Raw genomic sequence first — 12,068 nt, forward strand, 5'->3', positions numbered from 1 at the left:
GGGCGGCTGTGGGAGCTGCGGGGCGGCTGTGGGAGCTGCGGGGCGGCTGTGGGAGCTGCGGGGCGGCTGTGGGAGCTCCGGAGCGGCTGTGGGAGCTGCGGGGCGGCTGTGAGAGCTCCAGAGCGGCTGTGCTGGGCAGGGCACGGACAGCGCGGCTCGGGGGGGGCAGCTCCGGCCCCCAGTGCCGCTCCTGTGCCCCCAGAGCGGGGCTGCTCCGTCCGCAGCTCCGGGGCGATTCCCAGCGCTCTCTCCCGCCGTGGCTCAGGCGGTGCCTCGGAACAGGCTCCGTGGGGCACTGCAGCCCTCTGGATTACGAGTAAAACGGAACCGATGGCGCTCTCAAATTGATTTGGTGCTGCCTGGTTCTCACCGCTGTGCGATCACCAAGTTACTCCTCACCACCTCCGCTCCTACAGAGGAAATGCTGTGTATCTCTGACTATCCTTAACCATTGGTTTTTTTCCTGAATCACCACTGTTATAATGCATCTGGAAGAGCTTCGTGTGGCCAAAAAACACAAGAGGCTCAAGTTTTCTGCTAAGCGCTAATGAAATTCGAAGAACCTTTCCGCTAGGAGCAATTAACAAAATTCCAAATTGCTAGAAAATCTTCAGCTAAAACACTTAGAATATTTTCTGTTGCTTTTAAAGCTAGTTACTGACTGTGGTAATTCAACTGATAGATACCTGCACTGGCTCTCCGTGGGGCTGAGGAGAGGCAGCGTTTGAGACACGGGGCGGGAGGAGCGAACCCATCCTCCTTTGGCAGCAGGAACGCTTTGGCACCGGCGTTGAACCAGTCAAACTGTATTGTCGAACCACACCCTGCACCAGGATTTGCCTTGAATTCGCTTAAATATTACGTTCTGCCTTCTTGGCTAAGCAGCAGTAATGCCTAGTGATGGGAAGGCAACAAAGAGCAACTGTTAATGGTGTGATGTTTCTTTCAGGTAATGGTTGGTGCCAAGGAAAGGGATATTCCATATTCCCCACCTCTGCATGCCCCCTTCTTTTCCCTGGATTTAATCCAGCCATTGTGTATCTACAGGATAGTTCAGCTCTGTTGGCCTTGCAGAGGAAAATTAACAATACACAGATAAGAAAAAAGCAGCCCATGTGTAGTAAGGCCTGAGATCCAGCAGGCTTAATAACACCTCCACCCAAGAAGATTTACATTTAAACCTGCAGAAAGCTGCTTGCCTGGAAGCTGGCTGAGGCTCTATGTTCATTCTGATGTCCCCATTTGTGCAATCCTTCCCCAAAGTATCCTACAGCAGGATTAAATCATTCCTAAGGGTAAAGGAACGTGCTCCTGCCTAGCAGCACCACATTGCCTTCTCCAACACATTTTCACTTCCAGTTGGTCTCCCTTGCTCCTCATACACCCCACCCAAACTATATATTCATACTCCTGATTCTTGTGGCTGCAGCTTCCTCTGTGCTACAGCATCTACCTTGTACCAGAAATTGGTAGCTGTGTTTATTATGGGCAGCCTTGAGTATTCCTCATTTATAGGGCAATAATGAATCCTTTGGCCTCATCAATGCTGGTAGTGGGAAAAAGAAAGAGCAACCACAAAAACCAAACCACAACAGAACCACCTCCTGTTCTGATCAAGGGATAAGGGTGTTAGTGACAGCTTTTGAGCAAGTTATAATGAGACAAGGTGGAAAATAGTAGATCAGCCCCCTCCCAAGTCAGTACTGTCCACCAAGTCAGGAGCTGAGATGCTATTTTATATCCCTCCATGTCACTGAAACCTCAGCTTATGTTCATGGATGGAGAAGTGCCCAAGATGCAAGGACCAAGGTTCCTGCTGTCAGCAGCAACATCGGTTTCTATCCATCCAAATAAAACTGCTTCATTGCTTCTCCTGTACTTAGAGCAAATATGTTATTTACCCCCCCAAAGATTAACAAAGTTCACTGGTTAGAACCCAGGGCAATTGAGAAGTTGCTCCTCAGGCCATCTGGGTCAGTGCTGTGGCAGCTCTGCTCTCTTCACCCCATGCCCCGGGAGCAGCACTAACAGGCTGTTCCTGCTCCCTGCCCAGCTCGAGTCAAACGGGGCTCCTGTCCTTGGCCACAGCTCTGGAGCTGCCCTGGTTCTTCAACAGGGCACACAGGACAGGGGAGATTAGAGCTGAGTTCAGCCCCAGAGGCTTGTCTGCCCTGGCTCAAGGGAAGCTGGACTGGCCTGGCTGGTTGTGTGGAATCACTCCGGGGGCTGCGCAGGGAGAACTTTCCTAAAGCCAGCTTAGGGTCTGTCCAACGTCCACAGCATGGCCCAAACCCCACAAATCATCCTGCACTGGATGAGAGTTGCCTCAGCACAACATTCAGAAGTCTCTCTCTTAATTATTTTACCATCTCAATAATTTAAAATATTTTTTAAGTTAGCAGGTTGGATCTTGTATTTACGTATTTTTGAATAGAAAAAAAAAGCATTTGCATTCTTGTAGATAGTTACAGAAAATAAAGTTACAAAAGGAAAGGTTTTGTTGAGCCAGAAAGAAACAAAAAAAAATTAACAGAGTTAAAACCATTTTCTGCTTGGATATGCTATGCATCCTTGCACAGAATCACTTCATGTTTTGTTATAGCTCCTCTGTTTTGCTCTCAGTTCTGCCTTCTGTATTCCCTGCACAGCCCTACACTCTGATTTATTTTTTTTCCCATTCATGCTACCATATATACAGAACAAATATGAGAAAGGCTGGATTGCCCTTAAGATTATAATCAACAAAGTGTTCTCTGTTTTACCTGAAGCAAAATGCTTAGATAAACAATTCTGGTTTGTGTCTAACCTTTAACGAAATGAAAACAATTCTGCCTGAAGACAAACTCTACTGACTCACTCAGGTGTGGTTTCAGTAGCCAGTTTACATCAGAGACTACAGGCTTTCTGCCACAACTTTTATTAAAATTTACAGTATTTCCAATTTAGTGCCATGGTAACAAAATGCATGCACTTAAAATTATTTTTACTACACGAAATACTACTTGGACAAAGACTTTACAGTAGGATGGAAGTCAGCATGTCAAAAATAATAATAAAATATTACTAAACACATAATTGAAAAAAATGCAATTATGGCAAATTGCACATAATTATATTTGGTCATCTGGTCTAATATCTACTAAAAAATAAATCCACTCCAGCCACAAATTTAGAATGCCTGGGTTTTATGATTTTTTTGTTTATTTCTTTTGGGTGGGAACAAGGTAGGGGGAAATCAGTTTTAGCTCTTTGTTGAAGAGAGTGAATCTCCAGTCTCTGAGAAAGAATAAGGACATTGGACAATTCAGGAGTCTGACAACCCACCCAGATCACTGAGAGCTGACTTTGGTTACTGGAATATGTGATATTCCATGTTGAAAAAGCAAGTTGCCAATCACAAAAGCTAAACAAATTTCAGAAGTTATTAGCTTATTTGCATTTTATGCCTGTATATTTAAAACAGTGCCAATTTAATCCAAATTGGTCCAAGAGGTTGCAGTGAAGTAATCTGATACTTATTTTTAATAATTAAATTAATTAGACTGTATTCAGTACCATGTATAACCACTCCTCACATATGAAGCATTCCCATTTAAATGGCTTTTTCTAATTTCAGTAGAGGCTTCAAAGCCAGGTAGACATGAAATGCTAGATTGTAGCACATTATTGAAAAAAAATCCAGATTGGAATTTATTAAACATAAAAGCAGCACACTTTTGCTTTTCAGAATATATTCTCCTTCTTAGTTTACTCCAGAGTGAGGTTTTATATTTCAAAACTGAAATACTGCTGTCTAAGATATTCCAACAAACCATATTTTATTTGCTTCACTGCTGCTACTTTGAGCACGTCATTATTCCAGTGCATAACATTTGACTCCAGCTTCAAGCAAACAGCAAGACCCTGGAAGTCTCTGGACCATTTCACATGTGTGAAACAGGAGTTTTGACTAAATGGGATTAGAAGGAGAGCTGGAACTCTGTGGGCACAGAGTTTCCTCAGCTGCCTGACTGCAGTGTTCACATCAGCACTGAGTTATCTCACTCGAGGAGTTTTACCCCTGACAGATGTTATGAACTCCTGTCCAAACACTCACTTTTATCTTTCCTTTCTCCTTTAGAAGCATCTCTTTGTTACCTGACTGGAGCACTCTTAGGCATTAGTGTTCTGCATTAATACTTTGAATTATGTATAACCTACATAAAGACGTGTCAGGTCACGGGATATCCCTGTTACTGTTCTGACTACCTTGCATATTCCTTCAGCTTCTACAGCACAATAAAGAGCTCCACTGTTACTCCAAACTGAACAGCATGTAGTATGTTCAGTGTAAACCAGAAGAACATAAATTAGCACTTTTCAAGTAAGATGTAGGTGTTTAAATAAAATAAATAAATAAATAAATAAAGACTTGGCATATTTCTGCCTGGCCTTTAGGCACATTTGTTCCAAACAGAAAAGTTGTTCAAAGACAAGCCTAGCTTGTGATTAGGGCCCTCTCATACAGGATGTGAAAGATTTAAATAAAATTTCAAACCAATTGCCATCCTCCAGGAGTGGGTACCAGCCCTGCTGCCAGTCTGAGAAGAGGAGATCCCTGTTCAGGGCTCAGATCCCGAGTGGAGGGTGGGCACTTCTGAGATTTAGGTTAAAAGTGTGACCAGGAAACTTCCCATGTTCTGGAGAAGGTTTGCAGAGCAGGAGCCCAGAAAATGCCTCCATGATATGTTTCTTTTTCCACATCTCCAGACAGAGCCCAGGCAGAGCAGGCTCTGCACTCGAGTGGGCAAAGCCAAGGTCACACATCAAGTTCAGATTCCTACTGACCCAGTTTAAGAGACAGATTATCTCCACTACACTGCTTGGTTGGAAAGCAAATTAATTACCCTACAAACAAATGAGGTAAGAGAGAGCACACTTCCCTTATTAAAAATTACTCAGAAGACAGCTCACTCAAAGAAGAGTTCACAGCTATAAAAAAAAAGAGTGGGGAGTTAGAACAGCTTTTCACAGGCCAAGGGCAGCAATAAATGTCTTATTTCTTGCTTCTACAGTTAAAGTGTAAACCCCAGTACTGGACTAAAGATTTAATTGAAAATACTGTCTGACTCAATTAACAGTTGCCAGTTGATTAGCATTTTAGTGTGTGTATTTCCTTTGATACAACTGCAAAATCTCAAAGTAATCCTGTGGTCTCAAAGAGAAAAGTGTGTGTATTGGTGGGAACAAAAATGCATTCACAGCGTGTGAGCAAGGGCTGCATCTCTGATCATTTGGGTTTGGCATTTGAACAGACACCCAGGGGAAGTGGTGAGGGGGGGAAAAAAGCAACGTATCCCCATGGTAACCAGGACATCTTGTTTTAGCATGTACATTAAAAAAGCACACTGGACAGAACAAAATTAGTCATCCAGAAAAATATTCATTTCTGGGCAAAGCTATGCATGAACAATGAAAATGAAAAGCTCTTGGCAGTGTCCTGTGAGATATGAGACAAAAATTGCTATTTTTCATTTTTGACAGCTGACAATTTCAGCTTTTTCTTGTTCATATGAATCAAATGCTTCCTCTCCCCTGTTCTCTTTATTCTTCTCAACAAAGTACTTTTAGATTTACTTTCTCCTGAGGTAAGTTATTCCAAAAATGTATCTTACTAAAGCTCTTAAGGTACAATACATTCTTTGTGAGCTCCAAGTGAGAAAGGAGGAACATATCTGGAAATGAAACCTTCTCAGGTTGATTTATATTATGAAAACACTTTGTAGATGGTGACTGCTTTATTTTTTTACCTCCCATGCTGCTGAAGAAATTATTAGTAAGAAAAATAAGCAATTTAAGATTCACTAGCATAAAGGCTTAAAAACAGCATAAATAACCAGTGTATTCCTACCATTCCCACTTTAATTTTTACTGACAGTTCATTTCATGATGGTATTTAAATGAGCAAGTCGAGTGTCAGCTGTATCACCACCAACCCAAAAAACCTACTGGACACAGGAGTGATGTGCTGCTCACAAATGGACCTTCTTTTTCTTGCTGACACACATTTAGAGGACAGAGAAGTTCTGTGGGAGAGTAAATAATACCAGCTTTCTATGAAAACCATGACTGTGACGTTGTAAGCAATCATTTGTAATATTAAATGTATCATAAACATGTATTTTATGTTGTCATGTGGCAACATTCACACTGTTTTTTTTATGGAGAAACAGCCTTGTCACCTTGTTGAATGGCTTAAAGCTAGACTGAAGCCATTCTACACTTAAATCACATTTTAAACAGATATATATATATTTAATCATCACAAAAACAAGTTACACTTTCCACTGTGAGAACAGCACTTTCAAATTTTTTTTACTGAAAAAAGGCTATTTTCTAACCTGCTAAGATTTTGAAGGCTAATATAAAGCAAGTTTGTTTGCAACCACATTAATTTCTGTGAAATGTCACTGAAAAGTGATTTGTCTTTCTTTGTGACACTTCAGAAACCCAGAAAGTCTTATTTTGCTTCCTGCTATTAATTGTCAGCTCTGGATGGCTTTAAGTATAGAGAGAAGCCAGAAAAGCCATCTGTTTGGAAGAATGAAAAAGCCTAGTTGTTTTACTCATTTCCTGGGCAAAATGAAGAGCTGAAAGGTTTTCAGTGAGAAAACTGCTTAGGCTGCACTAAGCCAGATGTATATATAGGGAATTCAAAAGGAATAAACACAACAGAATTTTCTTAGTTCAGTATAAAATAGTTGTATGGTAAATATGAAGAAAGCACTTGCCCCTTTAACCAGATGAGCTGTAAGTTTTCCTGTAAATTTTCCAAATCTCAGGTTTGCTTTTCCAAATAAATTTGTGTTATGAATAACAGGATAATCCATCAATCAAAAAAAAATCAAATATTAGCACTGTGATTATAAATAAATACCTGTAGCACTAATTTGAAAGAATTTAGTCCTTTTAGGACTAAATATATCCTTTAAGGACTAAATATATCCTTTTAGGACTAAATATGTCCTTTTAGGACTAAATATATCCCTTTAGGATATATTGTGCTGGAAAAAGCCAATCACTATGTGAGTTCTGAACCTGAGGAGGAGGATTCTTAAATAATGCATTATCACAGCACATCAAATGACACCAGACTTCACAAGGAAAAATTCAGGCCTATTGAACTTGTGCTCCACAAATGAAAACTTCTTGATCCAAATAATGCATTATGAGTAAAAAAACCCTAAATAAATCAGCTTCCACTGACCCAGCTGCATCCAATAGGTTTGCAAGTCATGGCACAGGATCCAGAGAGAGCAGCAGAATTCAAACAGCAACTGTGTGTGGCTGTTCCCCCCTGGACTCACATCTAATATGAATTAATAAGAACAGCTTTTTTGCCCTTTTTCATATCTTGATACAGCTTTTTGCACAGTGTATGAAGTCTCTAACTTACCCAGGAAACTTTCAGGCCATTACTGACAGGAAGGTGACACCCATCACAGGGGTGTGACCCCCTCAGTCATTTGAGTGTCATTTATCTCTTTAAAAAAAATAACAAACAACCTTTCTCAAAGGTAGCTACTCAGGGTCACTATTCCAACATAAACCCAAAAACCATTACTGTAGTGCCTCCAGCCACAGTTCAATTAACAGACTGGAGAAGTAGATTATGTGCATATTTATATATATATATATATATATATATATATATATATATATATTTGCATCCCTACACACAGGGCTAATGCAGAAACAGCTTTCTGGACTCCCCAGTTTAAAGGATGAATCTGCATCACAGATTTGTCTTCAGAACTTCCTGCATTTCCTAATGTTCTAGTGACAGGAAAGGAAGAGACTTGGCCTTTAAGTCAGTAAAAGTGTAGCATGAGATCATTTTACAGCTCCCAAGCAGGTCGGGTTTATTTGTTTTACTGAGCAGACAGATTACTTAGCTCTCACCTCTGAAACATATTACAAAACTGTCTTATTTTACTACTGAGTAATTCAGGAGCTGTTCTGCTATTCCTTTTCCCTCCCATTACCCTGTTTAGCTCCATCACACAGGATCTGAAGCACTCTCCCCAATGTTGGGTGTTCAGATGAATAATTAGCTGTATTACTTGCAAAAAAAAAAATCAGAAATTTGGAGAAATCAAGCTTGGAGCTGCTAAGTCCCTGACACCCCCCATGCAGTTTTCCCCAGGAGAGAGGATTAAAGTTCCCAGGCTTTGAACAGCTCATATCTGGATTTCCAGACCTACAACAAGGACTCTGCTGGGTTTTTCCCTTCTTGAAATGACAGCGTCCCTGGCACCCAAACACATCGCTGCGTTTCCTCAACTGGAAACAAATGAATAAAGAATCCAAATAGTCTGGGGAAAGGCTTATGGAAAAAAAATCATTTCCACGGCCCCTTCCTGAGCTGCATTCTTTCTTTGCTGCGAGCCACAACAGCTTTTCACAGCACAGACACCTCCTTTACCTATCCCCTGAATTATTGCCTTCCCTCCAGCACACACAAACCAACCAGCTGGAGTTCTCCCACACTGCCCTCCATTGCTGTGACATAAAATCCCTTACAGAGCTCTCCAGGAGCTAAAAGTGAGACAGTCACCCCTTTGGAACTGTCTCAAACACAAACACTTCTATTCTTCTCTGCAAACTCAGGGGTTTTTTTCATGGCAGGGTGAAGATGCCTTTTTGCACAGGGACAGAAGCACTTCACAAACTCTGCTGGCATCAAGTGTCCTGTTACCCATCTGGAACATCCCAGTTTAAGATGATGTTTGACTGTGGATTCCCAGACACGCAGTGGCAGAGACTGACAAAAGTGCCAGAGTATTTCTAGATTTCTAACAGGCTTCCTCAAGCCAGCACCAGTCACCATTGCTAAACCTGAGGCAAATATCCCTGCTCATCCCAGAAAAACTCTCCACTGTTATCCAGAAGTCCTGCATCTTCAGCAATCCTTTAACCGAGGAAACAATTCCTTTTTCAACACCCAGTCTCGTTGCTTTTCCCTAAAATAACCTCCCCTCAACCTGTATTTATCACCATATAGCATTCAAAGGGGAGGAGTACAGATGAGACCTCCCAACAAGCACAGCACCAAGTAGAGCAGAATAATTACCTCCTGTGCCTCACATCTGATGCTTTTGTTACTATTACCCAGAACAGGTTTTGTTTTGGTATCACTGTGTTTTAACTCTTGGTGTGATCTGCTTTAATATCCACTGGCACAGAACTGCTCCATTCCCTGACAAGCTGATGCCCCAAACACTCAATCCAGTTTTCTCTTGCACATTTTACAGGGCCAGTCTGTTCCACCACCCAGAGCATTAATGAAAACACTGAATAAATTCATAAACTTGATCACCAGACAGTGCTTTAACCAAGAAAACACCTCCCAAGTTTCCAATTAAGAACACCACGTAGGAAAAATTCTTCTGTTGTTACTTAGCTTTAGAGAATCTTAAATCAAAGAAAACTTTAACTAAAGTTTTTCTAGTATAAATCCTAGTTTAGTTCAGTCATCCTATTATGACAAAAAAATGGAGGTGGGAGGTTAGAACAGCTTTCCACAGGCCAAGATCAGAAAGTTACTACTGACTGTTCTAAGTCTTACTTGCACCACTATTTTTAGCTCTGTGGCAGGTAGGCTCAGGAAGACACTGAGATTTCCATTCAGGCAGAACTGACACTCCAAAACAGCACATGAACAAACCCTTCAGGGCACAGGACACTTTCTCCAGGACTGCTACAGGTGGGGGTTTTTAACCAGCACAGCTTCAGGTGTTTTACAAAGTTCCAAAGCACTGTGATTTTATGCTGGTTATAAAATGATACAGAAGGATGTTATGTCAGGGTTTTCTTCCTTTGGAGCCAGAACTGACAACATTGTTGGCTAAACATGAAGTGGTCAAGAAATGCAGTTGGATGGGTGTGAGAGCAGCACCACAGCATCGCTTCAAAACTCTTTATATAACAAATGAAAAACATTTAGAAAAGCTCCCCCCACCTATTCCACAGTTCATTTGTTTTTTTATTGATCCAGTCTGGAATAATGCTGCTTATTTGGTAACAGTATCAGGCAAAACCACGAGCAAGTGCCATTCTGCATTCCAATATAATGAATTCAATAACGTGTTGCAATATATACATTTTATCCAGCTTCTGACATTAAAGGTCATCATGCCAATGAAAATTTTTAACAACACAATAAAATCCTTCCAATCGAAATGCTTATGAATGTAATTCAAGAGACCAGACAACTTAATTTCCTGGAATTTATATCACTCATGTCCATAATAATTTTACATTTCACACTTCATGCTCTCAAACGTTACCCTAGAGAAGACTAAATCTTTTTTGCCATGTATACTATTAAAGACACTAGCCAGGTTTATAGAGTTACAGAAGACTATAATAAGATGTAAAATTTAGTAGGTAATAAGTTATGACATTTGCTGACTAAAACATTATTCAGTCTACACTAATGTTTGATCCATTCAAATACAGTAAGTATTTGGATGTTTTATATACTACCCATTTCAGACACTTACAGTGCAAAATAAGTGACAATTTTTTTTCCTGAGCGTTTAGGAAATGAAAATCCTTTTTCTTTCTCACTGATCACAGTTCATTTAAAATATACTCCTCATATACCTAAGTTTGTCAAGACTGTACAATTAAGACAGGCAAAAGTTTGTAGATATCAGAAGCCCAATCAGGAATCAGTTTGTCCCTGTTTTTCAAGTCTAAGGATGTCACAGGATTATTTATAAATTCAGAAATTACATTTTTTTTTCCATTGAGCAAACGTTCCAAAATGTACAAACCACATGCCTTCCAAAGCAGAGAAACAGCTGCTATTTAAACAAATTGCAATACATATTTCAACTTACTCTTCTGTAGTTAATGTAATGCCCAGGGAGCTGTGCCTCCAACAGACATAAGAGAATAAAACTTTTAGGAATGCATTTTGGGCATTTTGTAAGGAAGCTGGATTCCTTACAAGTTCATCTTTCTGTCAATAGCTACAGACCATGAGTTTCTAATTCAATCTTCTCCTCTGTTTGCAATATATCAGGTTCAGCTGGAGGAACAGGTGGTCTGAGGATAATCTCTGGACCTCCACCATAGATGGACTGAAGAAAATTCCATGTTTCTTCAGATATTTGTCCAGAATCTGCACCTGAAAAATTTTTAATATTTAATTACTATTTAGAATAATTCTTTCATGATTTAAGTCCATGACAGATACAACAAAAAAAAAAGAATATGGATTCAAATTTAAAACTGTAAGCTGCATTTGTGCTTTATCTTGCACCAACTGCCAAACCCAATTATCTATTTTGTGTTAATTTTATAGTTCTTGATTCTTACAACTACCTGCTCTAAATTATACATAATTGCACAAAACACAAGTCCTTTAATAAACATCTTTTCTAATTCCTATCAATGAAGCTGACAACTGGTAGCTCTTGGTCCTCAGGAAACAACAATTCTTCTTCTTATGAGGATATGCAGTCCCATCAATTACACAGCACAGTTCAAGGACTCAAGATTCTTTCTTCATCAGGGAAATTAATATTGAGAGTAAAGAATACAAGTAGGAGAACCACAGAGAAATTCTCCAAACCCCAGAGAGGAAGCATTATTATCAGGACAGTAACAGCCCCAGGAATGCTCCTTGTGTGATGGGTCAGTCCCATTTCTTCTCATTCACTGTTTAAAAGTCTTTGTTTACAATTCCATTCCTCTGAGGAATCCTAGAGGTCCATCTCCTGTCTCAAGTCAGCATCCAACAAGCATTTCTGGTTTTCTGCAGCATTTCACAGTGGCAAAGGACAAGAGAGCAGCAGCTCATCTGCCCTCCAGGTGTTAACACAGTGATCCTGTCTGACACAGGGAGTGATTTCCTCACACTAACCCAGGCAGAGGGCAAAGTGCTGTTCTACCACATGGAACAGCCTCTGCCTTAAGCATCCTCAGCATCCTCATGGTAAAGGGAAGGAGGGAGACAGAGGGGAGAGAGAGAAGGAGAGAGAAGGAGAGAGAAGGAGAGAGAAGGAGAGAGAAGGAGA

Source organism: Neopelma chrysocephalum, unplaced genomic scaffold (assembly GCF_003984885.1).
Source record: "Neopelma chrysocephalum unplaced genomic scaffold, ASM398488v2 Primary Assembly neopelma1_64, whole genome shotgun sequence".
NCBI lineage: Eukaryota > Metazoa > Chordata > Aves > Passeriformes > Pipridae > Neopelma > Neopelma chrysocephalum.